Source organism: Apium graveolens, chromosome 3, assembly GCF_009905375.1.
Source record: "Apium graveolens cultivar Ventura chromosome 3, ASM990537v1, whole genome shotgun sequence".
Lineage (NCBI taxonomy): Eukaryota > Viridiplantae > Streptophyta > Magnoliopsida > Apiales > Apiaceae > Apium > Apium graveolens.
Genome location: NC_133649.1, coordinates 107,720,103 through 107,740,972, shown reverse-complemented (window position 1 = coordinate 107,740,972; position 20,870 = coordinate 107,720,103). Strand labels below are relative to the sequence as shown.

Here is a 20,870-nt window from a genome sequence, read left to right as displayed (position 1 = left end):
TATTAGAGTAAAGAAGCCAAGATTCTTCAATGGAAAACGACAATCTTCCAACAAAGACGGCAGCTGGAAAGGAAAAGGGTAGTACACACCTGATAGCAAAAATGGTTACAAAACTGGATCTATTGACATATCAAAAATAAGATGCTATAATTGTGATGAGCTAGGCCATTTTGCTACAGAATGCAGGAAACCCAAAAAAGAAAAGAAAGACAAAGCTTATCTTGAATTGGAAGCAATGTATGAAGCTTTTCTGAAGAAACATCAAAGCAAAGCCTATATTGCGGAGGGAACGAGTTGGGATGATTTTGATAGTGATGAAGTTGAGGAAGTTGGAAATTATGCATTTATGGCCTTGGAGCAAGGAGAGTCATCCTCGTCAAAAACACAGGTACCAACTCTTACCACCATTGATTTAAATGTGTCAATATAAGGAAACTATTGAAAAGATGAGCATGGAAATGTTTCACATTCATACAAGTATGATTGCTGCTAATGAAGAGGTTAGTAGACTGACAAAGATAAATGAGAAACTTGAAAATGAGAAACAAGAAACCGAGTTGTTGCTGGTAGAGGTTGAAGCTGTGAAACAAGAAAATGAATATCTGAAGAACAAGCTCAAGTGTGCAAATGAGATTGAAGCAGTGTTAAGGGAGAAGCTAGAAAAGAATGAAGTTAAGTTAAAATCTTTAAGGAATGCATCTGAGTTGGTTGGACAATACCATGAGAAAAACAAGCCATGTGCAAATATTGCTATTGGTCTAGATAATGATGCCTTGAACAACAAGAAGAAAGCTGTAGGTGAAAAAGGAAAAGCAGATAAAAATGAAGATTTTCCAGCTATGTTGAAAAAGGTTGGTTCACCTATGTTCAAAGCATGTGAAGTAGATTTCAGTGAAGAAGAGTTGATCGTAAAGCAAGAAATTGCTGATAAAGACAATGAGAAGAAGAATGCAGAAACAACTCCAACTTCCAAAGCTGAAAAGAAGCGCATGGTCAACCAAGATTCCAAGGCACTTGTCAAGGAAATGAAAACTGAAGATGCAAGAAAGAAGAAGAAGAATAAAAATGGGAAGATTGGGATAAACAAAAGCAACAATTTTGCTTATGTTGCAGATGCTCCAAGGAAGAAATGTGAAAAGTGTGACTCTGTGAATCACCTAACTCACCTTTGTAAAAAGGTGGTTAGCAAGCCAGTTGAAGGAGCCTGTAAGTATAACGAAGCCAAGGCAAATGATCCATATTCATTTTTTGATAAATTTTACTGCATTCCCTGTAACTTAAAAGTAATGAAAAGTTGCCACAAGCTGATAGTAGATCTCAAAGAAGTTATTGGATCTACCGCTGCCAGGGAAAATACACAACCATCTATGAATGCTATTATTTCTAAGACTTCTAACTCTACTTCTGCTAAATCAGTTAACAAGAAGAAAGTACCCAACACTGCTTGGATTGCTAAACACACTTAAACTCATTGTGTGCAGGGAAAAATGAAGAAGGTCATATGGATCATAGACAGTGGATGCTCTAGGCATATGAAAGGTGATAAGGCCCTGCTATCACAATTTGAGGAGAAGGCTGGCCCTTTGGTGACATTTGGAGACAACAGCAAATGATTCACAATGGGATATGGAAAGATTATTTCTGGAAATGTTGTCATTGATGATGTAGCATTGGTAGTTGGGCTTGAAGTAAATCTTTTCAGTGTCATCAAGTTTGCAGACAAAGGTTTTAAAGTTCTGTTTAAAAAAGAAGCATATATCTTCATCAGCAAAAAAACCAATGAAGTTGCTCTAAAAAGATCGAGGAAAGGAATCTTGTTTGTTGCAGACTTGGACTCAACAAATGAGGATGAAATTTGTTGCTTCTACACTAAGGCATCCATAGAGCAAAGCAAGTTATGGCATAAGAAACTCTCACATATAAATTACAAGGCAATCAACATTCTGGTCAAGAAAGAGTTGGTGAAAGATATGCCAAAATTAGAGTTTGTTCAAATTGACGTCTGTGAAGCCTGTCAGAAAGGAAAAATATAAAGATCAAGTCACAAATTAAAAATTGTGAATTCCATAAGTGCTCAATTGCAACTTATTCACATGGACTTGTTTGGGCCAGTAAATGTCTTATCAATTTCAAGAAACAAATATGCACCTGTAATGGTGGATGATTTCTTAAGATATACTTGGGTAGAATTTACACATTCTAAAGATGAGACTCCACACATCATAATTGAGCACATAAAGAAGAGAGAAACAGGCCGAGGATCAAAACTCTGTGAAAAGATTGAGAAATGATAATGGAACAGAATTCAGAAATGCAACATTAAGTGTATTCTGCAAAAATAAGGGCATTGTTCAAGAATTCTCTGCTGCTTGAACACCTCAACAAAATGGGGTAGTTGAGAGAAAGAATAGAACATTAGTAGAAGCTGCAAGGACAATGCTGCAAGGACAATGCTGCAAGATGCCAAATCTTCCAACTAGTTTTTGGGAAGAAGCTGTAAATACTGCATGCTACACTCAAAATAGATATCACATTAACAAAATTCAGGGCAAGTCACCTTACTCAATCATGTCTAAGAGAAAGCCTACTGAAAAGCATCTTCATGGGTTTGGAAGCAAGTGTTACATTTTAAAAGACAACTCTGAATATGTGGGAAAATTTGACTCAAAGGTTTTTGAAGCAATTTTTTTGGGATATTCATTGGAGAGAACTGCCTACAAAGTCTATGTAATTGACCAAAAGAAAATCATGGAGAGCACATATGTGACTTTTGATGATGACAAGTGTCCAGGCTTGGAATGCCTTGATGATAATGAAGATGAAGCCCTTGCATTTGAAAATCTCAACATTGACAGTGATTCTGATGAAGAGGCTGAAGTCAATGCACAACAAATGATAAATGAAGAGACTACTGAACAGGAAAATCATGAAAATGGAAGCTCATATCATACACCTGAATTTGATAGCACAAACTCAGGGGGAGAAAGAGAAAAATGATCTACTAGTCATACAAATAATGAAGAAAATGATGAAGGCACCAGTCAAAAAATTCACACCAGAAAATGGGACATGAGTCACAATCTAAATGCAATAATTGGTGATCCAATTACTGGTGTAAGGACTAGAAGTGCAACTGCTAATGAGTGCTTATGTTAGGGCGAAAACACGCGTTAAAATTCACGCAAGTATACGCGTTCGCAAGTAGTATAAGATATAAATCAGATTCATTCCCACAGAGACTGGTTTAGGTTAAGTTCAATTTATGCACCAATGCAACAATGTATGGTTATCGCTCAATGTTAAGACAAATAACAAATTGGGTTTTTATTAAACTAAGAGATTATACTAAATAACATTAACTAAGAGAATTGAGGTTGAATTACTATATATGACAAATATGGGATTCTATTTTCATTAAATACTTCATTCAATAGCCTTATTGTTCTTATCCTTGGCATGTAATGGTGATGACACTAATCAGATAACACGAAACTAGTAAACGCCAACTTTCCTTGTACGAATACCCTACTACTAAACATCCACAAAAGGGATAGAAGTTGAAGAGACACCAATTATGCTTAGTCCTTATATTTCTATAAGAATTGAAAACATAACGGTTTAATGCGCAAGTTATCTATCGTGATTACATAGGGCAAGTAAGATGGTTAAAATTACCTACGAATCATGCATAATAAATACATGAACCTATGCTAGCATGGTAAGTTCTAAACCTTTATTTTCACTGTCGCTTCAATAGAGATTAACACGCTATCTTATATGTTAGCTACACACATAAGACGAATAAGCACAACCAATACTAGAATATCAATCAATCACCACACACCAAGATATCGAAACAAATTAATTATTGAAATCCATAAGTAAATCCGCTAGAATCCCATGATAACGATTAGCCCATAATTGAACTCATCGTCATCATGGGTTCCAATGAAAGCATGGTATAAAACAAGGTCTTAATAAACTGAATAATTATCAAAGTACGAATAAAAAAGGTCTAGGTTTAACAAGAATGAAAATGAGCATCCAAAGTTACAACTATTTTCAAAGAATCACAAGTAGAAAATAAGATCTTCTTTTTCAGAGTTGTTTTGTGCTTCTAGGTCTTCTCCTTGATCTCCCAATCTTCCCAGATAATGAAAACCCTTTTTTAAAAATATATAAGCCCCTAGTGGACCTGTACCCTTAAAATTATCAAATTCCACTCAAAAAAAGCTTTTTCAGCGAAATCAGCCGCGCATCAGCATGCAGTCGCGTGCGGGTCTGACGCGGCCGCGTGTCAGCACGCGGTCGCGTGCACTTCTGACCCGGCCGCGTGGGCGGCTTCTGGAAAATTTTGATGAATCTTATTTTGGCCATAACTTGAGTTCTACTCGTCAGAATTAGGCGATTCAACTACCCACGCAAAGCTAACGAGATTCTCTAAAACTTGACAATGGCCTTGGCTTCCAAATATGATCACTTTTCATCATATTTCCTTTAAAAGCTCATTTCTTCATTTAACTGATACCTGAAATGCAATAACATAAAAATACATCAAAATACCAACAACTTGAGTCCGAAACACCAATTTAAGCTTGTAATAAAGCGTTCCAAGTGGATATAAATTCACTTATCACACCCCCAAACTTGAATCGATGCTTGTCCTCAAGCATAAACAGACTCAAAACTATAAAACAAACCTAATGCATGAATACAACTACGTGAATGCAACTAAATGATAATACAATTGATCCCCTCAAAAATAAACATAACCAAATAAATAAGCCAATGCCTCTAAGAATGCAATGACTTAAAACATAGTTTGAATAAATCCCATAAACCAACTCACAAACCAGAAATGTGCATGTGTGAAATGCTTAATAGATATCTCTCGATACTAGATCAATAACTATAACTTATCTATCATCGAAACAATCAAAAGTTTATAAACAGAATAGACAATAAATGCATTATGACTCACAACACCTCCTTTCTACTAGAGTTATACAAGGATTCACACTATTATTGAACACATAACAAAGATGCTTATTTGACCGTGCAATGAATGAGGTCCCAAAAGACTTATGCAATAATACCCATGTAGCGAGCGTTAGGTTAGCGGATCCCAGACTATAAAAGTCTTAGGTCACTAGGTACAAAGACCCCTAGAACTTAATAAATCGAGTATAAAAGAGCTCACTCTTGATCAATTATGCATAAACACATACTTTTTTTTCTTTTTTTTCTCTTTTTTCTTTTTTCTTTTTTCAATAATTTCTGAATGAGTATGTTTCGCTCCATCTCATTCAACCCCAGACTACTCATAAAAATATGAGTCAGCTACTAGCCATTTGACGCCTAGCATTACAACAACTAGCAATAAAATCCAAGTTTTTCTCCAGATAAAAAAAATAGTGTTTTTACGTCATTACGAGAATATCACAAATTCTAAATATAACCAAGTGATTAAATCTCAACAACAAACAAGTATGATCATGATCTAGATCAAAAGCAACCCTATAAGACTTTGTGAAAATATTTGTTTCCGGCATGCAAATCAATTTATTAGGACTTAAACATCCCTCTATTCATCATCACCACACTTAAATCAACATCAACTTATCAAATATCATAGTTCATCTTAAGGGATCATGCTAAATATGCATGCAAATGCAACTATATGAAATCACATAAAAATAAAAAAAACATGTCCTCAATGAACAATCATGCAACACTACGAATGAAATACAACTATATGCAACATGAATCTATATGAACTATATGGACACACACAAACTAATCCTTACATTATCACCCCCAAACTTAAAATTTTCAATGTCCTCGTTGAAGGCAATAATAAGGATTTCAGGCATACCTAGTCGTCGGAAAGATCACCCTCTTCGGGTGAAGGATCAGGTGGCCAATCAACCTTGACACTAGTGGCTCAGAAAATAGTGCCCAAAGCCTGTGTCAAATCTGCAGCAAAACGACGGTGAATATCGTGCATGGCTTCCATACGCCTAATTACTCGCCTGTACTGCTCATCACCAAGACCAGTCCTATCAACTACCTGCTACACATGAGAAGAACCCTCTATAGGCATTGGAGGGTTCGTTCATCTACCCTCTACATCATCAAAGATATATCCCAAGCCCTTATCATTTGGTGCACCTAAGAATGCATAACTCAAGTGATCTGGTAGTGGGTGAAGCTCAGATGTGGTAACATCTTCAATAGACGGCTCGAGACGCTCCTGAGAAATTTTCAGCTCTGCTAACCCAAGAGAATCGAATGGCATATCTAACTTCCTCTTCCACGGAGGTGCATTCAAAACCTGCAATTGCTCTGCTCCTTCTTTATCTTCAATAACTGATTCCCCTGTTAAGGATCTCTCTAAGGCATCTGACTTTGGCAATTGCTCAGGCTCTGAATTTACTACAGAGTCGACCCACTCTACTTTAAAGCACTCCTCTTTAGCTGTGGGTAACTTTATTTCCTTGAACACATTAAAAGTGACCTTTTGATCGTAAACCTTCATCGAAAGCTCTCCTTTTAGCACATCGATCATAATCCGGCCTGTAGCCAAGAATGGTCTTCCCAAGATAATGGGAATCTTTTTATCTTCCTCAAAATCAAGAATTACAAAGTCAGCAGGGAAGATGAGTTTATCCACCTTGACCAAGACATCATCCACTATACCTCGTGGATAAGCGATGGAACGGTCAGCTAGTTGTAATGACATGTATGTTGGTTTCGGATCAGGCAGACCAAGCTTCTTGAAGATAGATAAGGGCATCATATTGATGCTAGCTCCTAAATCACATAAACACTTGTCGAACGACAAGTTTTCGATGGTGCAAGGAATAGTGAAGCTTTCAGGATCTTTAAGCTTCAGAGGCAACTTCTATTACAGCACAGCACTGCATTCCTCCGTTAGAGCAACGGTCTCTAAGTCATCGAGCTTCAATTTCCGAGAGAGAATACCTTTCATAAACCTCGCATAGCTAGGCATCTGTTCAAGAGCTTCAGCGAAAGGTATGTTGATATGAAGTTTCTTGAACACCAACAAAAACTTCTCAAACTGCTTATCCAGCTTTTTTTTCTATAGCATCTTAGGAAAATGAGGTGGAGGATAGATCTGTTTCTCCCCTGTATTACCCTCAGGAGGAGTGTGTTCCACAGTAGTATTCCTTGGTTCCACCTCTGCTTCCTTCTACACTTCTTCTTTAGCCACAACTGCATTTTCTGAAACTTGAGATTTTCAGGCTCTTCATCTTGCTGAATTTGGGGGCTTACGACCTTTCCAGACCTCAAGGTGATGGCGTTCACCTGCTCTTCACCTTCTTACCTGGATTTGTTTCTGTATCACTAGGAAGCGTTCCTGGTGGTTGATTCAATAAGGCATTAGCAATTTGCCCTATTTGGTTCTCCAGAGTCTTGATAGAAATAGTCTGGCTTTGGCATATAAGATCCTGGTTTTTGCACATAAGCCGCAACTCCTCCAATTCAGATTTTACATTCGAAGATAGACATGGACCATGAGTTTGTTGTTTTGGTGTAATTTGTTGCTAAAAACCAGGAGGGTTGAATAACTTATTTCCAAACTGCTAGAACAGCTGTTGCATCGCATTCTGATTGTTGCTCCAGCTGAAGTTAGGATGATTCCAGTTGTCAGGATGATAAGTGTTTGGAACTGGTTGCTGCGATCTTTGAAAGTTGCTCACAAACTGAGCTGAGTCACTAGATATAGCGCACTGCTCTGTCACATGCGGACCTGCACACAGCTCACAAACAATAATTTTCTGCTTAACACCATAGTTAGCCAGAGAATCGATCTTCATAGACAATGCCTTTAGTTGAGCAGTGATAGCCGTAGTTGTATCCACTTCAAGAACTCCTACTACCTTGCCCTGTGGATATCTCTGGGTTGGATACTAATATTCATTAGAAGCCATCAGTTCAATTAGATCATAAGCTTCCTCATAGCTCTTTGCCCATAATGCTCCGCCTGCATCGAGCATGGGTCTAGACTGTGCTCCCAACCCATTGTAAAAACAATTGATGATCATCCAATCAGGCATTCCATGATGAGGACACTTCCTAAGCATCTCTTTGTAGCGCTCCCAAGCTTCACATAGTGATTCTCCCATTTGCTGTGCAAATTGAGTAATAGCATTCCTGAGTCCAGCTGTCTTCGCCATAGGGAAGAATTTAGTAACAAACTTATGAGCAAGATATTCCCAAGTAGTAATCGAACTAGCTGGTAGAGAGTGTAACCATCTCTTAGCCTTGTCCCTCAGAGAGAATGGGAACAGTCTCAGCTTCACAGCATCTTCAGAAACACCGTTGAACTTGAAAGTGTCGCAGATCTCGATGAAATCCCTAATGTGCATATTGGGATCTTCAGTTGGAGAACCCCCAAACTGGTTTGAATTCTACACCCATTGAATTATTCCAGGCTTGATCTCAAAGGTATTAGCTGTGATAGCTGGCCGGACAATGCTAGATTGAATGTCATTGATCTTGGGTTGAGAAAAATCCATCAAGGCATTCATCCGTGCTGCTGGATCTCCCATTGTAATGAGTACCTGACACACAAACAAATAAATCGTGAAAGTAAAAGAATCCAAGTCAGTGAACTTTAACAACCACTGATGACAAGCACATACTAAAAATTAACACCGAGTCCCTGGCAGCGGCGCCAAAAACTTGTTAGGGCAAAAACACGCGCTAAAATTCGTGCAAGTATATACGTTCACAAGTAGTATAAGATATAAATCAGATTCATTCCCACAGAGACTAGTTTGGGTTAAGTTCAATTTATGCACCTATGCAACAATGTATGGTTATCTCTCAATGCTAAGACAAATAATAAATTGGGTTTTTATTAAACTAAGAGATTATACTAAATAACATTAACTAAGAGAATTGAGGTTGAATTACTATATATGACAAACATGGGATTCTAACTTCATTCAATAGCCTTATTGTTCTTATCCTTAGCATGTAATGGTGATGACACTAATCAGATAACACGAAACTAGTAAACGCCAACTTTCATTGTACGAATACCCTAATACCAAGCATCCACAAAAGAGATAGAAGTTGAATAGAAACCGATTATGCTTAGTCCTTATATGTCTATAAGAATTGAAAACATAACGGTTTAATGCGCAAGTTATCTATCGTGATTATATAGGGCAAGTAAGATGGTTAAAATTACCTCTGAATCATGCATAACAAATACATGAACCTATGCTAGCATGGTAAGTTCTAAACCTCTATATTAACTGACGCTTCAATAGAGATTAACACGCTATCTTATATGTTAGCTATGCACATAAGATGAATAAGCACAACCAATACTAGGATATTAATCAATCACCACACACCAAGATATCGAAATAAATTAATTATTGAAATCCATAAGTAAATCCGCTAGAATCTCATGATAACGATTAGCCCATAATTGAACTCATCGTCATCATGGGTTGCAATGAAAGCATGGTATAAAACAAGGTCTTAATAAACTGAATAATTATCAAAGTACGAATAAAAAAGGTCTAGATTCAACAAGAATGAAAACGAGCATCCAAAGTTACAACTATTTTCAAAGAATCACAAGTAGAAAATAAGATCTTCTTTTTCGGAGTTGTTTTATGCTTCTAGGTCTTCTCCTTGATCTCCCAATCTTCCCGGATGATGAAAACCCTTTTTTTTAAGTATATATAAGCCCCTAGTGGACCTGTACCCTTAAAATTATCAAATTCCATTCAAAAAAGGCTTTTTCAGCGAAATCAGCCGTGCATCAGCACGCGGTCGCTTGCGGGTCTGACGCGGCCGCGTGCTGTCGCGTGCACTTCTGACGCGGCCGCGTGGGCGGCTTCCAGAAATTTTGATGAATCTTATTTTGACCATAACTTGAGTTATACTCGTCAAAATTAGGCGATTCAACTGCCCACGCGAAGCTAACGAGATTCTCTACAACTTGATAATGGCCTTGGCTTCGAAATATGATAAATGTTTATCATATTTCCTTTAAAAGCTCCTTTCTTCATTTAACTGATACCTGAAATGCAATAACACAAAAATACATCAAAATACCAACAACTTGAGTCCAAAACACCAATTTAAGCTTGTAATAAATCATTCCAAGTGGATATAAATCCAATTATCAGCTTACATGCATGCTTTCTGTCTTAAGTAGAGCCTAAAAAAACTGAAGAAGCTCTAATGGATCCTGATTAGATATGTGCTATGCAAGAAGAGCTTAATCAGTTTGAAAGAAATAAAGTTTGGGAGATAGTTCCTGTACCAAAGAACATAAGTGTAATTGGAACAAAATGGGTGTTCAGGAACAAGATGAATGAAAATAGTACAATTACCAGAAACAAGGAAAGGTTGGTTGCAAAAGGCTATTCACGTGAAGAAGGAATTGATTATGATGAAACTTTTGCTTCAGTTGTAAGACTTGAAGCAATAAGGATTTTTCTAGCATTTGTTGCACATTCAAATTTCAAAGTGTATCAAATGGATGTCAAGAGTGCCTTCCTAAATTGTGAGTTAGAAGAAGAGGTTTATGTGCAACAGCCACCTATCTTTGAAGATCTAGAATTTCCATATTTTGTGTAAAGTTACTCAAGGCTCTACATGGACTAAAGCAGGCACCTAGAGCTTGGTATGATACATTATCAGAATTCTTAATTAAACATGGTTTCACTAGAGGTACCATAGACAAGACTCTCTTCAACAAGAATCATGGTGATGATATGATCCTAGTACAGATCTTTGTGGATGATATTATATTTGGTTCTACTAATGAAAAGATTTGCAAAAGGTTCTCTAAGCTTATGCAGAATGAATATGAAATGAGTATAATGGGAGAATTAAGTTACTTTCTTGGACTTCAAGTCAGTCAAAGAAGTGATGAGATCTTCATCAGCCAAAGTTAGTATGTTAAAGATCTATTAAAAAAGTTTGGTATGGTTGATTGTTCACCTGCTTCTACACCTATATCTACAACAACAAAGTTGGATGAAGATAAAAAGGGCAAGAGTGTAGATATTTCAAGCTATAGAGGAATGATTGGATCATTGCTTTACTTAACTGCAAGTAGACCAGACATCATATTTGTAACATGTCTGTGTGCAATATTTCAAGCCAATCCAAAAGAATCACATTTAATGGATGTGAAGAGGATTTTCAGATACTTAAAGGGAACTCCAAACTTGGGATTATGGTATCCCAAGGGAACTGGTTTTAAAGCTGTTGGATACACATATGCCGATTTTGCTGAATGCAGGGTTGACAGAAAGAGTACTAGTGGAAGCTGTCAGTTGCTTGGATAAAGAATTGTATCCTGGTATAGCAAGAAACAACAATCTGTGTCAACTTCCACAGCTGAAGCTGAATATATAGCTGCTGGAAGTTGCTGTGCTCAAGTGCTTTGGATTAGAAATCATCTAATGGACTATGGCCTAGTGTTATACAAAATCCCATTTATGTGTGACAATACTAGTGCTATATCTATTGTGGATAATCCAGTTAATCATTATAGAACAAAGCACATTAATGTAAGGTACCATTTTACTAGAGAACATGCTCCAAATGGTACCATTGAGCTCATTTTTATTCCAACAGAAAAATAATTAGCTGACATTTTTACAAAACCTTTGGGTGAAGCAACTTTCACTAGACTTGTAGGTGAAATTGGAATGTTAAATTCTTCATCTTAAGGCAAGAACTCAGCTAATATATTGCAGCAGATTAATTTCTAGTTAATCAAAATTAATTTGATTTAATTAGAAATTAATTGAAATATGAAATATAAATATTTCAGAAATCTCTGCATATTTATTTTTTAAAATTTAAAATTCATCTTGGATTTTTTCAAAATTCTAAAAAAACTGTCTAATTGTTAATTTACATTTTTAATATGTAAAATTTACACAAGGCGGAATCAAAGTGATCAAAAGTATATAGAGAACTGAGTTCTCGATAAGTCTAATTGATTTATCGACAAGCCATTTTAAGACTTCTCAAGTGAGTTATCGATAAGTTAATATTACTGATTTCTTGAGTGACTTCTCGATAAGATTTATCATAACTTATCGATAAGTCATTGTAGAGTTCTCTAATAGTGTTAACTTATAGAGTTCTCTACAAGTATAATTTTAGACTTATAAATAACTCAGAACTCATATAATTTAATTCAATAAATTATTTTGGTAAAATACTTTTGGCAAAATTATTCTAAGTTTATTTTGATTTATTCAAATAAAATTTGGAATCAATTCAGTCCATTTTGGACAAACTGGGTATTTATTTGACATATCGATAGGTTAATTTTTAGTTTTCTAAAAGAGCAAATTAAAATGACTTCTCGATATGTAATTCTTTTTCAAATTGACTTCTCGATAAGTATACTCCAAACGTCCATTTTTGAGTCCTCGATAAGTCATTCACTTTTACTATAAATGCCCAGACATCTCGATACACATATACTTATGCCTTCGAGAACTCTAAGTGACCTAGCTTTTTCGATTCTAAACCGATTTCTCTCTCGTTTCAAGTGCTTTCTCACTAATTTTTCTTACCCATTCACTCTTACTCAACAACAATGGCACTTAACATTGTTAGAGCTGTAATCCCAGAGAAAGGAACCAACTATATTACTTTCACTGATGTTAATCAAGCTCCTGACTGTTTCAAGGGGTTTGTGAAATTTTTATCTGAATCATATCTTACAGATGCTTTGACTGCTAACCTAATCCTATACTTGGATGTTCTGCATGAATTCTAGACAACAACAGTGGTGAGAACTATTATGCATGACAACTCTGTGTCCTTGGTGGTAACTTGCTCAATTGGAGGCCAACAGATAGAGTTCAATCAGCAAGATGTGAATGCAACTTTGGGTCTTCCAACTGCAAATTTAGTGGAGGTGCCAACTCAGGATGAGCTAGCTGAGTTCATGGATTTCATCAACTATGATGGAAGAATCAACCTGGCCAGTTTGAACAGAACAAACTTAAGGAAGTAATGGTCCTTTGTGTTTGACTCTATAGTGAGGGCCTTCACATGCTGGAAGAAAGGATATGATAACATCTCAAGTGTGGTGCAGAAGATGTTGTTCTCAATAGCCAACAACAGACACTTGAATGTTGGTCTACTGATCCTGGAAGAACTTGCAACCAGGCTAACTATGCCCCAATCTGCTAGAGGTAAGGAAATCGTCTTTCCTAGATTTATTATGTCTACTTTAAATCATAAAGTATCAGACATATACTTGTTGAATGGTATAGACAACACCAAAATAGGCAATTGTAAGCAAGTATCCAAAATTATATTTGGTTCACTTACTACGAAGAACAAGGTAAATGTGAGTTTGAAAATCACTCCATTCATGATGGAGAGGTTTAAGAGTTACCCTTACCCTATGCCTGACATGAGATCAAATGCTCAATATAGTACAGTTATGGTCCGTGACCCTGTAGAAGCACAAATACAGGAAAACCAACAGGGGCCTTCCCAGGCTGAGACCAATTCTTCAAAACCAATAGCAGCTAGGAAACCAACCACTTCCTCCTATGAAAAGGATGAAGTGAGTAAAAAGAAGAGAAATGAGATAACCCTTACTATAATAAATGAGAGTGGTGAGGAACAAATACCAACCGAGTCACCCTTGGTCAGAAAAATAAAGAAGGCTAAGAAAACTGAGTCGACCACTCAAACCACCTCTGTAACTTCTCAAAAGGATGCAGTTGAACAAATGGGGCCAAAATAGATTCTAGAGACATTTTCTCAACATGTTGTTTCTATTGAAAAGAGAATTCTCCCCAATGCATCTTGTAATGAGTCTGCACCTGTACTAGATCAAGTTCCAGTGTATGAAAGAAGAAATAAGGATAGAACACACTGTGAGAGCACATCTATTGAAGCTCCCTCATTCACTCAAGGGAGCTGCCAACACTCACTTATTATCAAACTCTACTTGTATCTCAGATTTCTTCTTCTCAAAATATACTTGAATCTAATTCTCAAGTACAACCCCATTCAAGTGACTTGGTTCAAGAAACCCTGCTCACCACCCAGACACCTCATTTAGATGGTGAGAGGCTACTAGCTGGGGTAGACCTTGATTAAATCATCAAAACCATGGGGGATTCATCAGTTTTTACTGAAGACCCCATGGAGGTCACAAATACATCTTTATGTGCAAATCAGTCTTCACAGACTGCAAGGTTTGAGGGTAGTACTCCTGAGGGGGAGCTATCTAAATCCTCTCCAATTCAATTAGAGGTTCCTGTTTCAGGAATAACTCCCCTCAAAATCCTAGCAGAAATTACTTTAGCAACTGATGCTAGGAGTACAATTGCCAAGGACCCTATTATGAGAGAGGAAAATATATCACATTCATGTGACAGTTCTTTGCAAGAAGCATAAGGGTTTGCGACTGGTGAACATGACAGCAAGTCAGTCAAATTCCCTCCAATTCAATTGGAGTTTCCCACCATAAGTGGAGAACAACAACTTGTCATAAATACAGAGAAATATGTGAGTCAAACTGTGACTCTTGTCACAGGTGGTTCTGAACCTACTCAACAACCTTCCACTTCTCAATCACCACAAACTCATCTAATCTCCCAGTGGCTCCAAGAAACTGAAGATCAACCTTCAACCATTGAAGATCTTTTAGTTGACCATATTGGAGGCCTTGCACAAATCTCACAACAGCTACTCACCTCCAACATGTTAAATTAGGACTACCAAGCTATCATGCTCACCTACCAGGTAGATGTTAAAGAAAATCAAGCGAAAATAATAGATGAAGCTGGTCAGGATGCCAACTGTGATGCTTGGCTGGATAAAGAATTTTCTAGTGAAATGGAGGTTGTGCTAGCTAAATTCAGGGAAGAGTATATCACTGTTCTGGGAAGCAATGCTAGATCTCTAACTCCGGAGGAAGTGTATGATTCCATCAGTGATGTATATAAGGCTCAAATCAAGGTTTTCCACAACTTTGGAAAAGTACTTCAAATCACATTGACTGGACATCAGGATAAAATAATGAAGATGGTGAGGGAAATCATTCCTTCTCAAACTGAGATCAAAAACAAATTCATAAACTTTGCTGACCAGATGTCAAGGCATGATCTGAGTGTAATGGAAACAAGTGTCAAAAATCTCAAGACCTCATTTGTGGCCCTGAATGAACAAGTTCAAAATCATATCATTCACTCTAATTACACAAGATTGAAGCTGGATCAAATGCACTCTAGCAGATATACTCCTTCAGCCTTGCTCATGGATAAAATCAAGAAGGCTGTACAGGACACTTTTCGGGTTTCCACTCTCTCCACATCTCAATCCTCATCCACACCACAAGTTCAAGAACTGCGACATCAAGTTTCTTCTCTCAAATCTTCCAATAACTCACTAAGTGCAAGTTCAAGCTCTTACATCCTTAGTGGAGAGTTAACAGACTGATATCAGGACCCTGGTGGACTCTCATAAGCATCTCCAAATGCAGAACTCGGTTTCCTTGGGACCGCCATGGGGAAACTCAATATACCACTGCTCTCACTACCTGAAGAAATAAGGCCAGAATTACCATCTCCCCTACTCATGACTGTCACCAAGACTAAGGGGAAGATTGAGGCTAGGATTCAATAATCCAAACATACTAAATCTGAGTCTAAAGAGCCTATTCATGTTGTCCAAAGCTCTTCACAAACTCAACAAGTTCAAGATATGTCCAAAGAAAGACTCATCAAGGCTGCAGAAGGTCCAAATCAAGACCAAGAATTTAGTGAACTTCTTGCAGTCCTGAGGATGTCTCTTCAAAATAATTGCATCACATACAAAAGAGCATTGACCAAGACTATCAACTCTATCAGGGCAGTAGTAGTGAATGTTGAGAACTATCTACAGAAGAGGATTATTGTTAATATCAATGATGGTGGTATGGATAGATGCCTTCAAGTATCCCTTTCAAATCTTAGAACACTAAGGGCATCTGAGCTAGATGTTGTGATTGACAAGGTTCATGTAGTCATCACAGCGAACACTCAGCTTCTTCATGAGCTAAAAAATGCACATATAGCAGCTTTTCCTGAAGCCTATATATCCAAGCAAAGGGGTGTCCTACATTTGTCCTCAGACCAAGAAGAACAAAATCTTTAATATTCCAAAGAACTGTGTGAGAGGTAACATGAGGCTGATTATGACTCTTCAATCTAATTTGAAGTATAAAAAGATCAAGAAAATTGAAGATGAAGAAATGATCATAATTCTTGATAGGTATCTTAAGAATAATGACACCATATTGCCACCCACTCAATTTAATCTAAGAATTGATAAAGATGATGATGAGCAGAAGCATGATGAACAAAAACCTTCTGGCTCAAATCCAAGTCAATCATGAAAAGCAACTGGTAGCAAGGATAAGAAGCAGGATAGGAAGAAGGATGGTGATAAGAAGAGAGGAGAAGAAAGGAAAATTAAGAAAAGGCAAGATGGCTCAGAACCACAACAAACCCTAAATATCCAAATTAAACAAGCTCAACCCTCAATGCCAACAAACTCAAATACCAAACCACCTCAAATCTCAAAGCCTAAATACTTGTACAAGCAAACTTCTAACACCTTTCTGAAAATACCAATCACCTCAAGCCAAACATTTCTCAAGATAATATCAAACCTACCTTTTGTCAAGCCATCACTTAAAATTCACTAATAGTCTGTTGGGAGGAAACCTAAGAAAGAGCAAGTCACTGAGAGGGCCATCTGGAAGTTTTTCAAGCAAAGTGATTTTCTACCTCTAAACTGGTGCATCTCAGATGAAGACCATTTTCAACAACTAGCTGAGGAAATAGTCAAAGTTTGGGTTGTAACACTAAGGGAAGTTAGAATCTACTATGAAGATGGGTCCTTTACATTTCTTGGCAGCAACATAATGTACACATTTTCACCCACAGAAATGAAGAGAGTGATAAGCTTACTAAAGGAGAAGGACACTGCAACCAGGGCATGGAGATCTGTTTTAGCTGAATGGTTGATAGTAAGGGAGGAAAAAAGAGCAAGAAACAAGGATGAATATGAGGAGAGGAAGAGAAAGTATGATGAGGAAATAGAAATGTACATCAAAAGATCAGAAAAACTAAAGGCAGGTATGATCAGAATTTCCAAGGATGGAAGATTTTTAAATGTCAAAGCAGGCACATTCTCAAAATTTAGGATTGATTTACTGAGTGGTTATCCAAAGCCTGACAGACTTAAACTTGTGGAAGCTCTAAGAGGAACACCAATAATAGAGGAACTTGAAATTCTTGTATATTTAAAAGACCTCATTAGAGAAGAAACAAAAGATACAGTCTGTGTCTGATGCATGCATCTGTTTTAAACTCAAGAAATCACCTAATGTATAAATGTAGTATTTGTGTCAATTTTTATGTATTAGTCTAATCTTCCAGTGTATCTTGGGGTTAATCTTGTTAACAAGCATGAATTTGTGATAAGAAATCTTCTCACAAATTGGGGGAGATTGTTGTGCAAGACATGCCTGCACTATAACAAGAATAATTCAAATTGACAACCCTAAGTAAGTTGTATTGTAATCTAAGTTTGCATTTTGTATTCTAACATTTAAGTCTATAAAAATGTACAAGAGCAGACTGGAGTATTTATCTGTAAACAGTATCAAGCCTAAGAATTCTATCTGGAAGAAGATTAAGAAGATCATGCCTCAGAAGAATTATGAAGAAGCTTGGAGTTGAATAAATATGTTTTGGGAAAAATATTCTAAGTCAAGATCTCTACAAGTCACAGATTAAGTGTTATAGAGAAGTCATTCAAGAACTCCATAATGGCTTATCGAGAAGTCAAGAAAAGCTACTAGAGAACTCAGAGATATCATCAAGTCAAATTGAAGACATGTAGAATGGAGATATCGATAAGTCACTTCCTCACTAGAGAACTCTGAGAAATTGACAAGTCAAACTATCACTAGAGATATATGAGATATTGATAAGCCAATTTGTTTCTAGAGAACTCAGAGATATCGATAAGCCAAAGTGAAGTCATGAAGATGAGAGATCTCGACAAGCTAAGTTCTCTTATAGAGAACTTAGAGACTTCGATAAGTCAAAATAATTATAGAGTGATGAGAGATCTCGATAAGCAAATATACTTATCGAGATGTCAATTTCTCTATATACCAAACTAGGGATCTCGAGGTAAAACTCAAAGTATAAAATGCAGACCAGTTAAACATCCAAGATTATCAATCAATAAACAATCCAATCAGTTGGGTTGACAAGTCTACAAAAAGCAGCTTGAAGAGTACAAGATCAAAAGCCAAGATTAGCTGGAAAAGTAAAGTCACAGGCATGCAAGAGTAGCAAAGATTCAATAAGCCATAAATAGAAAGATTTGCTTATCCAAAAATAGGGTTTAGTACATGTTATTACATGTTGTGTAAAAACTAGGATTTACTGTTCTATAAAATAAACACTAGATGTTTTGTTTAGTGTAACAATTAAGATCAGAAATCTTGTATTCTCTCAAGGAAGAAGCTAAGCTTTTTATCAACCAAGAGCCTAGAAATTTTGTAGCAAAACATTCTTAATTTTAATATAAAATTAAGTGAGTTTTGAAAGATCTGTGTTCACTATTTTTATCTGTTTAAAATCAGTACCAACATATTTTACTACAAGGTTTTAGTTTACTTTGTTCATTAGCATAAACACTTCAAGAAAGCAAAAAATCACTAATACACATTCACCCCCCTTTGCGTGTGATTCATTATCTAACAAAAGGCCTTCTCCTTTTATTTGAGGAACTCAAAATATTTCTTCTTATAATCCACATGCTCAAACCTTTTCTTTTCTGAGCTTGGATTTCAGCACTCATTATCAAAATGACCATTAATCCCACATTTGAAACATTTAAATTTAGCTTTATCAACCATGTTTTTGTTGGATTTTACAGCTCCAAATTTTTTCTTAAATTTGAGCTTTGCAAACCTTTTTGACAGAAAGGCTAAATGCTCATCAATATCATCAATGTCATCTTGGCAGGTACAATCATCATCTTCATCCATTAGTCATTTTCACTATCTCAAATCATATATGACTTCACAAACACGGTTGTTCATATTATTGTATGAGAAGTTGTATCTTATTTTCTCTTACTTGCTCAGTCCTTTCATATAACACTTGAATAGTGTCCTCCTTAGCAGTTTTGTAGTTTTAATATTGTCAAACATATCTTGATCCAGATTATTAAACATAATGTTTATGGCCTTTTTATCTTTCTGAACTGCTTCAATGTCTTCATCAGTCCATTCCGACTTTGGCTTTAGGACAGTCTTCTCATTTCCAGTTGCATCTTCAACATTTGTTGTAACCCTTCTAGGAACATGAGGCCCTTTCTCTATGCACTTGACATAGCTTTCATCTTGAGAGAGTAGATGAAGGTTGTTATGGATTAAAAACTAAGGTATATAACTGCTGTATTTATTAATAAGGAACGTGAGCTTAGAGGCTCGATTTGACTGCTCTTGTGTTTCGTGACTCAATTTGCCTTAACAAGATGCCTACGTACCTTGCTAATTGCCAAGTATCAAGTCAAAAAACGTAGTTCTGATTTGTGGGGTGAGACCCCTTATATAGATGTTGGTGGTCCTTGAATTGGACTTGGTATAGGAGACTTTGTAGCCAAGTCTCAGAATTACAATGGACTTTGGAGTCCTAAATAGTAGGAAATTGATTTCTTATCCTTCTAGGTCCCTTAGAGGCTAATCTGCAAGGATTTATGTCCTTATTGGGACTCTTCTCAATAGCTAATTTTTCCCTTATTAATTAATTACGAAATTAATTAATATTCAGGGTTTTTGGGCCTTCTTTGTTCCATCAGACATGATCTGGTCCATCAGGCTTGATCAATGTGTTAACCTTTTTGGTCTGAATGTCATACATCTTCTTATTGGGCCTAGTAGCCCAAATTATGTATAATTAATATAATATTTAATTACACAACCAGGATATATTTATCCCTATCATTTTCCCCCCAACTTTTGGGAAACCGTATAAGATTTCACAAAAGTTAAGTTCATTTATTCCCTTACAGTGTATCGTTTTGCGTAAAGTGTGGAGCGACCTACACGTTTACAACGATTTGCCTTGTACTCGGCTTCAGGGTCGTTTAAAAACTTCCTTTTTATTTTCTTACCTTTTCCCTGATTTTAGGAATTTTCTGGTATTTTTCAGGAATTTTCCCTTTATTTTCGAGATTTTTCCAAATTTTCTGCAATTTTTCACAAATATTTTTAAATTTTCGGCCCTTTTTCGACCAGGATCCTAGTCGACATTTTGACCTGGATCCTAGTTGAATTTTGGAACAACTTCTCAATCCTGGTCAAAGTATTTTGACTAGGATCCACGACCTGGATTTCGACCAGGATCCTAGTCGAACTTTCGACCTGGATTTTGGTCGAAATCTATGTCCTTCTTTATTTCCTGGTCATAAGGTTTCAACTAGGATTTACGACCTGGATTTCGACCAGGATCCTAGTCGAACCCTCGACCTGGATTTTGGTCGAAATTTCTGTTCTTATTTGTTTCCTAGTCGTAAGGTTTCGACTAGGATTTACGACCTGGATTTCGGCCAGGATCCTAGTCGGACCCTTGACCTAGATTTTGGTCGAAATTTTTGGCCTTGTTCTCGAAAAATATTGTGCTTGATTCAGGAATTCAACCTCAATCCTGGTCTTATTTACCAGGACTTCGACCTCAATCCTGGTCTTTTTTAACCATAATTTTCGGGTGTCTGTTCGAAAGAATTCGAATAGAATTCACGACCTTAAATTC

At 36.7% G+C, this 20,870-nt stretch overlaps 1 non-coding gene across 1 annotated transcript; it reads left to right on the top strand.

The window, feature by feature from the left end:
* Positions 1–8,079: 8,079 nt before the first annotated feature.
* Positions 8,080–8,186, top strand: LOC141716268 (small nucleolar RNA R71). Its single transcript, XR_012572983.1, has one exon. It is a non-coding gene; the product is annotated as a small nucleolar RNA R71 (small nucleolar RNA).
* The last annotated feature ends 12,684 nt before the right edge of the window (positions 8,187–20,870 follow it).